We start from the raw sequence: 12,303 nt of genomic DNA on the forward strand, positions 1-12,303 counted from the left end.
AACTTATTGAAGGCATTTCAGGTCGATCTGAAAGCTTATTTGGACTAGGTTTACCTAATCAATACTGCCTCATCGTCATCTGGGAAAATTGAGCTGATTTTTGGGTAATGTTATTTTGTGGGCCACCCTACTCCTTTGTGATCCCTACTATAGTACTATACTGTACGATACAAGATACAGTACTATCAAGAGTAAATAATGGAAGAGAGAGTGTCCAACTGCCATATACTGCATCAAAAATGAGCACGTCAAGTAGAGAAGCCATCCTGTAGTGCTTTCAAAGGCAGTTTGAATGTAGTAATAAACACCTTCTAGCTCAGACTGTTTGACTTCAAATCATGCCTGGACACTTCAAACAGTCTGACTTCTTCAGAAGACTTGGAGTTTAGTGTTAACACTAGTGTAGCAGAATAATTGTATTGTGTAGTTTTGTATCTATAATCTATTTTTTGTAGCATTATTTTGCATAGCTAGAACTGTTAATTAACATACAACCATATTAGGCCTTTGTAGTAATTAACACAATCTTTGTACATGCACACATCAGCAGATTTAAATGAAGGTATGAAATGTTTTTGGGGACGTTTCCCTGTGAAAGAATTCTTTGTTGGCTGTTTGTGGACCCAGCTTACACTAGTACTGAAATGCAGCTACACTGAAAACTTTATTGTGAGCTGAATAGTTGATCTAGTCCTAGGCCCCCACAAAAGGCTTTTAATATGCAGTCTATAGATATATACATTAATTTGATGCTTCCTAGTTCCTTCTAATACTGGTATTAACTGCTCTATTCACGTGCTATTATACATAGTTGTTATACTTAATTTGGCACATAATATAAATCTTCTATAGTGACCACCTCATGTAAACCTACCAAGGGATCCGCAACTCCCTTAAAATCTTGTACAGCCCTCTTTTAAATCTTGTTGAAATCTCTGATTTTGAAATCTGAATTCTTTTAAAATTGTTGTAAAGTTCCATATATTCCCTGTGCACTTCCGTATTTGCAGTGGCACATATGCTATGTCCAGCAGCCCCACCAGTTTTCAAAAAACTCGAGAAAGGATTCCACATAATAATGTATACTGCATATCATGTGATGCTATACTATTCAGGATATCAACTCATTAACAACTTCCTCTTCAACTTCATAAACAACCATAGGCGGCGGAAAGGGGGAGGGGGGCTAGGGGGCTAAAGCCCCCCCTTAGTCAATGATACCACGCTGAAGTTATCTTTCTTGGAGTGGGGCTGAAAACCATGATAAAGATCGAGATACTCTAATAGAGCAGTCACTCTAATAAAGCAGTCACAGTATTAGAGCAGTGTGTAGCGAACTATGTAAGATTTTTTATGTAGTTTATCAGCTATGAATGCGTAGCTGGTTAGGTGGGCAGCTATTGTCAACTGGTTGCAACCTTTTTTTTGGTCTCACCATACCAAACCAGAGACTAAGTCTGGGTCAGCCCAGCCCCCCCTCATATCAACTACTTCCTCCGACCCTGTAAACAACTTCTATTGCATCAAAATCACATAAGTTAAGTTTAACAAATTTACCCCATAGAGTTTATTGCAGACATAATGGGTATAATAGAAATTTACTGAAGAACACATACCATTGATAACATACATGTTTCTGAGCATTTAGTAAAAAAGACACTAAAGTTATACTGAACAACTGAAGTGTATATATACATAGAGTACTGGGATGATGTGGTAGTAGATAGATACTGTAGCAATGGCAGAATTTGACAAGGCCTCATTGCATCCTTATAAAACCAATTCTGAATGAAAATTTGTAGTCTGTGCAGCCATATGCTTAGTGACATGATCAACAGATAACAACATAGGTAGGAGGAGGTGACAATTTTACACCTGACCTGTGAGTTGGGGTAGAGGATGGGGAGTAGGGGGACAAGTAGGACAAAGCATGACTATTGTAGTATGGCTGTAATATAAAGTAGAATTTCAGGGGATCTGGCAGGGGTGCAACCCCTGAAGCTACAGGATATTTACAATTTGAAGGTTTGAAAACCACATAAAATTTATGATACATTACATGGTTTCATTATGTACATGCTCTATACATGAAACAGTTGCTGAGAAACCATCTTTAGTAATGCAAAGCACATAATTTTATAAGTTAGTGTAGCTATGAATGGTTGATATTTTACTGAGATCTATATTATAGACAATTGCTGTTGCTGTCTATGGAGGTATAGGCAATTGCTATCTATATTGTTGGAAATTACTGTCAATCACTGTCAAACATGCATTTGATTATTTGTATGATTTGACTAACTGTTTGTATGAGCTGCATGTACTCTAGTATGCTATTCAAGGTCTATATAATATAATCCCTTCGTATTGAGACACAGCAGATAATATAGAGTCCCTACTAGGACTACAACACTGACAATGACATCAACTTGTACATATAGATGTATGTACATGTACAATATACTGCATAGTGAAATTAGCAAAACCTTACCTACCAAGATACAGACTCTATGGCGTTCAAGAAAGAATGTTTCCTGTATAAACAAGTGTTCTAGCAATAACATCTATGGATTACATGTAAGAATTGAAAAAGTAGAGCCACTGCATGTCATGAAAAGCACACTTACGAAAAGCTAAATAATTTTTTTAAGCTAATGAGGCTAGCTAAATCCTTCTTGCTACCAGGTATGTAGGTAGATAGCGTATCATTGACAGAAAATTTCCATGTTGGATACATGAGAAGTTTGACAAGTTTTGTGTTGCATGCAGTTGTACTTTTATTGGAATTGCTATCCACCTGTGAGGAGGATGAATCAAAGCTTGTAAGTGCAGAGAATATTTTTATGACTGTAGCTTACCAGAAATGCAGCTGGCCACATTTCTATACTCCATCAACAATGTTAAACCATTCCATTGCAATGCGGATAGGAGTTAATTCCAAGCATGACTGTCTATATTCTATACTCATGCAGTAGTGATCACATTTGAAGGTGAAATACTGGCCATCAAAACATGAACTCACACTAAGTAGAGCTAATACCAATAGCAAACACACACACAAAAGCCTAAAAGCAAAGCCTACAGCAATTGTGTTAAACACAGCTATTGCCACCCAGCAACGCTACTGAACGGGGTGCTTCCAATTGGCTTACTGTACTTCCTGTGCAGGAACATGGGTTTACTCTTCACAAGGCCGGTTTTCATGATGCTACATGTATTGCTCTTCAGTATGGCTGGGATCCTTCCTGATCGTTGCCCTTGTGGGGTCAAGTTTTCTGTTGAACATGCTTTCTCTTTCCCTAAAGGTGGATTTCCAACTATTAGACACAATGAAATAATTATGTGATCTAACAGCTTCTTTGCTGACAGAAGTGTGCCATGAAGTGCAGGTTGAAACAACCTTACAGCCTCTTTCTGGGGAACATTTTGATCATGCCACCCTTAGCACAGAAGATGGGACACGTTTAGATGTTGCTATGAATGGTTTTTTGGGTGGCAGATGTGAAAAGTCTTATGTTTACGTTAAAGTGTTCAATCCTCATGCACCTACTAACCGCTCCTCTACTCAAAGGTCCATTTATCGTCGTCACAAAACTGTGAGGAAGCATGCTTATGAAGCTCGAATTCATGAGGTTGATCATGGCACCTTTAATCCTCTTGTTTTCTCCGCAACGGGTGGGATGGCCGATCAAGCTATTGTATTTTACAAACGTCTATATATATATATTTTTTCCTCCGGCCCTAATGGCACTCCCTTCCTCCCACACATCTCTATAGAATGCTAACAAAATATTTGAAAAATTAATTATAACCTACAGAAAAGAACCTACACAGAACCTACACAGAACCTACAGCATGCCCAAGGTTCAATGGGCAGGCAGGTGCCCCTCAGCGACAGCAAGATCAACTGCTGGAGGCACACACGGACACTTGGATCTTGAGCGTGATCCCCTGATGCACATAACTGAAGAATGGAGCAAGGAAAACCCCAAACTACAACGGAGCCAGCCCATCACCACAGAATATGGGGAATTCCACTTCTCGCTCAGCAGGCGGGCAAGATGCTTATAAGTGGTGGTGGCAGCCCTTCCCATACCACCTGAAGTGGAAAAAACAAGGGGGGTAAAACTCCCATGCTCCACCTCCCGAATCCGTTCCTCATAGGCACAACGTTTCTCTAGTTCATGTTTTCGAAAAGCAGTAGATACCGTAGAGGAACGATTAGAAGCTGCAAAACAGTTAAAAACCCTCACATCAAAGAAGGTATGGTGGTGTAGGCACCTCCAGAAGCCGGGAGCCCTGATGTCTACCCTTACATCATCATCTTGAATGGCAGAGCGATAATGTAAGGTCTCACCAGACAAAGGGTGCAGCTGTGGTTCAATCTGGACATTATGGCAGACTTCAGACATCAAACTAGCTGTCAGATTCTTAATTTCATTATGCCGAATAATCGGAAAGGCACCATGTGGGCAGCTAAGGACATGGGATAGGCTAAAATCCTTGCCACACACACGGTGAGATGGAAGTCGTGATGGCATGTAGCCATACCTTAAACAAATGGCATCAATGAACTCACCCTTATGAAGTGCAAAGCCATACTGTTCTAGAGGAAGAGCAGTAAGCCAAGAAGAAGAACCTTTCTCGGTGCAGCATTCAACAGCCCAGCGCAGAGGTGGAGGGCAGCTGGAAAGTGTGGACTGTAATTGGTTAGATAAGGATCGCTCTTTGACAGAAGAAAAATGACGAAAAATCTCATGCTGATGATGAACTACATCTTCAGACAAAGCAGGGTTTTGATGGTAAATCAAATCTATTAAGCCATGCAGCAGCTCCCTTGAAAAAGTGTACTGCTCATCAGATGTCAAGGTGGGATTACTGATGCCCAGACCTCCAAAACATACAGGAAGGCCAAACAATTCTCGCTCAACGTCACCAACAGGATACAGTAGGAAGAAAATGGCTGCGAACAGCAGATTCAAGAGGTGAAAGCCGGTTGGAAATATTTGGAGTGGTACGAAAAAATAATTCCACTTAGAAAGGTAACCATGGGCAAAAGCGGCATAAGATGCATGAGGCTGTGTCTCAGCATAAGAAGATAGGCGAGAGACTCCTTGAATCCATTCATCAACACGCTGTTCAGTAAAAGAGTCAATAAAGGTAGTGGAACCCAATGCTGCACCCAAGTATGGGCGACCAGAAGAGGTGACCTGAACGCCAGTTCCCATGAAAACATGATTAGCACTCTGCAACAAACTTTCCTTGACAACTAACCAGCACTTGACTGCGTTAACATTATACCCAAAAGAGCCACTGAAAGAACACAATGTATCCCACCATTTCTTCAGCTGACGAAGCGAACCCCCAGCAGCAGCATCATCCGCATACCAAACTTGCTTGGCAATACCCCTTAGACGTTGAATAACTGGAATCAAACTGATAGCATACATGGGCATTGCTAACGGGTCTCCTGGTGTAGTACCCTCTCGATACAATATGGATGTACCATCAATAAAATAATAAAGTTTGAAGCTATACGATAGATGTTGGTCAAAACAGTAGCAAAGGGATGACACAAATCAAACATGTTCAGAAGGGCAGAGCGACGATTCAGGGAATTAAAAGCATTAGAAGCATCAATCAGCAGAACCCCTTCGGAATGTGAATCATTAAAAATCTATCTCATGGCATGCACTGCAGCCTCAAAGCCCCCACGCTAGCCCGCACAAAGTTGAAGGCTGCCTGATGTTTTTAAGATGTCCTGCTTCAATACACTTTAGATAGCCTTAGAAATGATCCGCCTGGAGGTTTCTCCTATCCCTATAGGTCGAACACCCGGATTTTATCCAGGGAAATAAGGCGACTGTTGAGTAAAGGTTGCAAAGTGGAGGGATCCACAAAAAAAGTACAAATCTGCCTAGCAACCATGGCCAGAGAACGGCATAAGTCCACTGATGCTGAGTGAAATGATGTACAGAGGCGGCGCCAGCCTCGGGCATCCACCGCTGATGGCCCAGCAGCGCCCTCCATTCGAAGCACAACCTTCCGTATGACATCGTCATTAAGACAGTCAAATATGACAGGATGACAATGACTAAAGTTTGTTGAATCAGTCACAATTAGGCTGGAAGAGGAAGCTGGAGATGGAGATGGATGTTTCTTAATGAGCTCCTCCAGTACAGTGGACTCCCCAACCTGTTCAGAGATCGGAAAAAAGGAGCCACGAGACTTGTCAGAGACAAAGCGCAAGGCAGCCTTTACCTTACCCTGGAACATAAGGTTAGCAAATTTTCTGGCAGTGTCCTCTGAGTTGGATCTCTCTCCCTTGTTGGTCTGCAAACGATGCTGAATAGAGCAGCCCTCATTCAATAGATCCAGTATATTACCATCATACCACAATGGAAGGCGACATTCCAGACACCACAGGAGATGAGCGACGAAAATTCGGAATTAAAGTAATACGAAAAACTCACCATGATCGGATGAATATTCGCCAAACGCTCGGATTATCACATAATCACTCCCAGTATACGCACGATTCCTCGAGAATAACTTTTCATCAATGAATGGGATGAATAATCGGAAGGCGTTTCCGCATTACCTTTGTTTTCGATTATGGTTTACAATAATTTAATGAATATAAAGGGCGCGGTTATACAGTAGGGTGGCCGCAAGAGTACCAGCAAGTCGCGAGGCCAGTCGTGATCGTGGAAATCTCCCTCCTCCTTATTGTCCTCATTGCAGTGGGTACGTTTCAAGGGCTACGCTATATCGCCACCAATTGAAGTACTACGACCACGTACCTTACCAACAAGTGAACAACACGTGGCAGACCTGTACACAGGGGCGGATCCAGAGTTTCGAAAGAGGGGGGGCACCTTTCTGAAAAACAGTTGAAGACCAAAAAAACTTGCTGAAAACCAGTTGAAGACCAAAAAAAAAAAAAAAAAAAAAAAAAGGTCACAACAATAATAGCTAGTTATCCTTACCAACTATATCACGTCTGTTATGTAAAATAAAATCCTATTTGTAGCTTCATAGGTAAGCTACACTGCCTCATGAACATTGTGACTGCTTTATTAGAGTAATTGACTGCTCTATTAGAGTATCTCGATCTTGAAGGGGGGGGGGGGCATTTGCCCCAAATGCCCCATCCTGGATCCGCCACTGGTACAGGTGGTGTTTCCACCGAGGCTTTGTCTGATGGACATGCACCCGTTGTGGACAGTAGTAGTGGGATCAGAGTACGTACGTAAGTATAATTAATATTTTAGGTTCTGTCCGCATGATTGCTGCACTCAGTCTTGCTTCGCCTCCTTTGTATGCAGAGATGCTAACCTCTCAACAATTTTAGGAGTGAAACCTCAAATACTACCAGCAATGTGGACTAGACTCGAGTGCAGCTCGAGTATTTTTGGTTGTCATTGTTATTGTTATTAGCGCTTTACAGTGACCAGCACTGAAGGTCTGACAGCAACATGTTGGTATTGAAGACCAAAAAAAAGTACATTAAGCACAGGGCTAATTATTAAGCAGATCAGGTTATTATATTATTCTTATTATTCTCTTTACCAGTTAGGCACTGGAGGGTGTACACAGAAGACAGAGTCTGTACGAGGTGTTTACCTATAGCCAAGGAGCCTAAACAAAAATCTTTGAACTAAATATACTAAAGTGAAGCAGGACAGATATCTAGAGGGGTTGAAAAAAGCCAACCCCATCGTGACTTGATCTGCAGGTGTGATAACTAAGCTGAGAGAGTGAGAAACAGAGGGTTAGGCGTGAGAGTGTGAGATTACTAGCCAAAGAGTGAGACTCACGCCTAATGCGTAAAAGCTGGCATGTTTGTTATATGCTTGAAACAGAGCTACATCTGTTGCTGTATCCATGCAGACCCCCAAAAGAATGAAACTTAATTACAACATTGTAGATAAATAAGGCAAGCCAACAACATCTTCCCCTTCCCTGGCCCCTTCCAACATACACTTATCTCATAAACCGGTGCACAAAATATTTAGTCTGGAGTGGCCACTCCTTAGCTAGGTATCATTGTAAATGTTCTGAGTGATTCACCATGCCTTAGCACGTATCTGCTCTACCAATCTGCATAGCTCAGATCAGCTAGCAGGTGATTATTTTAATATGGTATGTACTAGTGGACAAGTCCTGGAAATATCACTAAAATTCTTCACCATCACTACGAGCATTCGATTGTTGCTTGTAGCCAAAACCTGCCAATAACGAATGATGACCATCTACAATGCCAAAATATTACAGTGAAGTTGAACTACATTTGTTTAATTAGTTGTATGTATACAGGCTACTAATAATTTGTGCAGCATGTGTTAATCACGAGTCTTAGTGTATATGGCTGCAAGGTACGCCAATAAATCATTTAAAGCGTTACCTCGCTCTCACTTGTCTTCAGTGGTGATATAGCACTAGGCTTCAGCTCATGCTATATTCTATATCCATCTCAGCCGAGTGCCACCTGCTTTATTTTCCACAGCAATGCTTTAATAATAATAATATTATATATTGTACAGTGTGAGCTACTGTGTGTTACTCCATTTTCCCACTGGTCCCAAACTCAAATGTGTGTTACTCCCTTTTCCCACTGGCCCCTTCAATTACATATGTACTTCGTTTACTGGTGTTTGTTTATGTACCTCTTCAAAAATGCTGACAAGCATACCATGGGTGACACTGCACCTGTGATTTTGCAATGTGAGTTTCACTTATTGTGACAGTACAGATATAAATGCTTTACTTACTTGTTACAAAAGTAAAATATTTTCGTTTACTTATCAGGAAATGGGCATGTCTGTGAATGACAGTACACCGATGATTTTACAGTGTAAGTGCTATATACTGTAGTACCTTTTGAGGTAGTAGCTACTTGCATGCAGAGGGAGACACTATAAACTTTACCTATGCTAGTGTTTGTTGTACCTTTTATAGCATTATGCAAATTTCTTTCTGCTTGTACCATTTTTTTACACTTGGGTGACTGCCCTCAAGGACTTGCCATTTCCTAGCTATCCGCACTGAGATAATGTGCTGTATTTCCTTATAAAAGCTAAGCTTTATTTACTAGCATTTTGTTCCTGGCCTATAGCAAACAGGACCTTTTTAGAAACCACACTAGGGTGATAAGATGCTGGGTGTTTATTATCATAGTATAACATGGTGTGTTGCCTAGCTAAACAAGTGTAGTTCTAAACCTAGAACAGTTCTCTACATGTATGAAAACTTGCATGGACTACTCACATGATTGCTCACAGACCTTCATTCCTTAGCTGGCTCTACACTACTAGCGTAAGTGACCAATTATCGAACAAAGTGTATACTTTACTTCATAAATATCTCCAGGAAAATAGTATCAACCTCGACTTTTCACCAGGAGGTAGTGCCTTTCTTTCAGAATACCTCACGTAAATTTGAGTCATAGTATGCGATTAGTGTCCGTGTTATGAGAGGATTTCTGCATTCCGTAAAATATGAATTATCGAACACCGATACCTATTATCGAACGCCCTTTAAAATGCGTTAATCAATTATTATCAAATGTTTTGCAACTTTTCTACTGTAGTGACTTCAGTGCGCCCTACACACTCTTAATTATTATATCAACGTGTTATCTGAAGTACCATGATACTGTAACTGAAGTATAGTTTTGATACAAGCATGCACTTGTGAGTTACAACAGTGAATCATTTAGTGTAAAATGCGTACAGTGAAAAATCAGCACATTATGACCAATAACACAGTCTTATTATCCTTGTTTACAACAACCCCTTCTGTACAGTCTTCATGGATACATCTTTTACTCAGGTAAATGACAAACGCACGGGGGGAGTCAGCCGAATTCTGCCAAAGTCACGCTCGAGTTGTACCTCTTTCACGGCAATTTCTGTGTTCTTTTTCTTCATTTCTTCATCAGTGGTGATGAGTATCAAGACTGTTGTGATGTCCACACATGAACTCTAAAGGATGGAAAGCCCATTAAGAATAGGCTACACTATTGGAATTCTCCATATAAACACCTTACAAGTATGCGGAATAAAATTGTAAACTTCCGAATACGTTACGTGATGTTTATGTTCGATAATAGGTACCGTTCGAGTCACTTACGCTACCAATAATAAATTCTGTCAGTTAATTCATATAAGGAAGTGTAACAAAAACCTTGATAATATATTGTAGTAAAGGGGATATAAAGTTTAGCTTAGTTGTGAATAGTTTATGTACATTGTATGTGACTGAAGTTTGGAGAATCGCCGATATGGGAGCATTTGACAACTAAACTATTTTAATGATCAAATAACAAATTTTATAGTGCACATCTACTTGTTAATGGTTTTAAGTCATTATTAATACCTTTAATTGCAAGAAAATTTTCTGTGCTCTACTCTTATTTGCAACCCACTAAACATGAAAATTCTAATTATTACACGTACGCCCAAATTGGTGATTTTCCAAAATTCAGTCACTGGATCTGATATAATCTATATCAGATTATAAATATTCAGTCACTGAATATTTATAATCTACTTAGCCAAGTGTATGCTCTAGCAAAGGTTTAGCTTTGTATGCAAACAACTTTTGTAGTTACAACCCTATAAAGTAGCAACAACAGATGGATTGATTTGTACAGCAAGTATTGGAAAAAATAAATTACAGGCACTTACAAGAACGGCTGTAACTTACAAATGCAATGCAGTACAGAGTTACAACTTACACCATTGTCTTCGCCATGAATAGGGGAGTCCATTACTTTAGACGTTTACCTTTCTATCACCTTTCTTCACTACATACAGAGACAAAATCGGTGAAGAAAGATCAATCATGTATGATCACTTCAATGTGACGTAAACAATTGCCCACATCTCATGTATCCTTTGATCTACTGTGACAAAACAAAAGATTTTTGAGCTCCTTTTGAGTAGGCAAATAAGATAATATCTCCATCATTGGACCCTTTCTTCACAAAGAACAAAGTATTTTAAAAAATTATGATTCTTTTCAATTGCACAAATATTTTACCCATGATTTATACTGAATATTTAGGCTTGCACCGTTATGTTGGGTTTCACAGATATTTGAAGATCAACCCAAGTATTGCTCTTCTGTTGTTTCACTATCCAGGTTTTAATGCATCCCACATACAGTAAGTGCTTTCTGTAGTGCTTTCTGTGTATGAAAGTTTCTTATTGTCACCTGTCCACACATGTTGTAATGGATAAAACTTCTAACAACTAACTTAACACTCTGTGTCAGGTCTAAATTGTGTGTAGGATTCTTCAGTGGATACAATGTCAAACGTATCACTTAGGTGCAGCTGAGGTGAGATTATTAGCTCCAGCTTTCATTCTTTTGAGGTTATTTATGTACTGAAAAACCATAGCACTGTATGACATTACTTGTTGGTGAAAGTGAATAATTTTTGTGCTGATGTTTAGAAATGGACGTGTCACAGACTATTTGGACAGTGGAACACCGATGACCTTACAAATGTGAGTATTACTTTTTGTAAAAATAGTTTGTGTGTTATTGTTTCTTCATCTTCAGCAATTGGATGGAATAGTCAGTGTATCCGTGCAGAGTGCAAGCACTACTTGTGTCGAAGAATGTGGGAGCATGATTACAATGTAAGTGGTATTACTTGTTAGAGATGAATACCAGTATCTTTTATCCCCTCAGATGTATCATGGGTGAATGGAGTGATGATACAAGATAAAGAAACTTGGATTATTTACAAAAATATTACAATGTCAATTTTTTTTTAATTTGAATAATAATTATAATTATTGCAGTAATAATAATAATTAAAAAAAATCCGAATATGCAAACTTTAAAACTGGTTGTATGGGCAACTAAAAGTGGGTCGCACAGTAAGCAATTGATAGTTTGGTATTTATTTAGCTCTACCTACCTGCAAAAACTGCTGTTGCTATACCAGGCCATTATTTTGTATATAGTTGATTACCTCTGTTGACTCTAGTTGCCAGTATGTTGTTGCAATTAGCACTATCGCAGTTGATGTCTAGTTACCTTTGTTGAATTAACTGCAGCCAGTTACCATAATTATAGTTGCCAAGTGTTACATCATCAGTGCATAGCTAGGCTCAGTGTAGTTGACTGTGTTGTAATTACCTCTGCTGACTCAACTTGACTAATTACACATGTACACTGCCTCTACTGTACAGTGTATACCTGGTACTGTAGTCATCCTCTAGATTGCAGTTACCCTCTATACAGTAACCTTAATTATAGTTGACTGTATAGTCAGCTGTTGACTGT

At 39.6% G+C, this 12,303-nt stretch overlaps 1 long non-coding RNA gene across 1 annotated transcript; it reads left to right on the forward strand.

The window, feature by feature from the left end:
* The first annotated feature begins 10,762 nt into the window (after positions 1-10,762).
* Positions 10,763-11,836, forward strand: LOC136238237 (uncharacterized). The gene is made up of 3 exons (XR_010692889.1): positions 10,763-11,516; positions 11,572-11,651; positions 11,704-11,836. It is a non-coding gene; the product is annotated as an uncharacterized lncRNA (long non-coding RNA).
* Positions 11,837-12,303: the final 467 nt, after the last annotated feature.

This window comes from Dysidea avara, chromosome 1, assembly GCF_963678975.1.
Source record: "Dysidea avara chromosome 1, odDysAvar1.4, whole genome shotgun sequence".
Lineage (NCBI taxonomy): Eukaryota > Metazoa > Porifera > Demospongiae > Dictyoceratida > Dysideidae > Dysidea > Dysidea avara.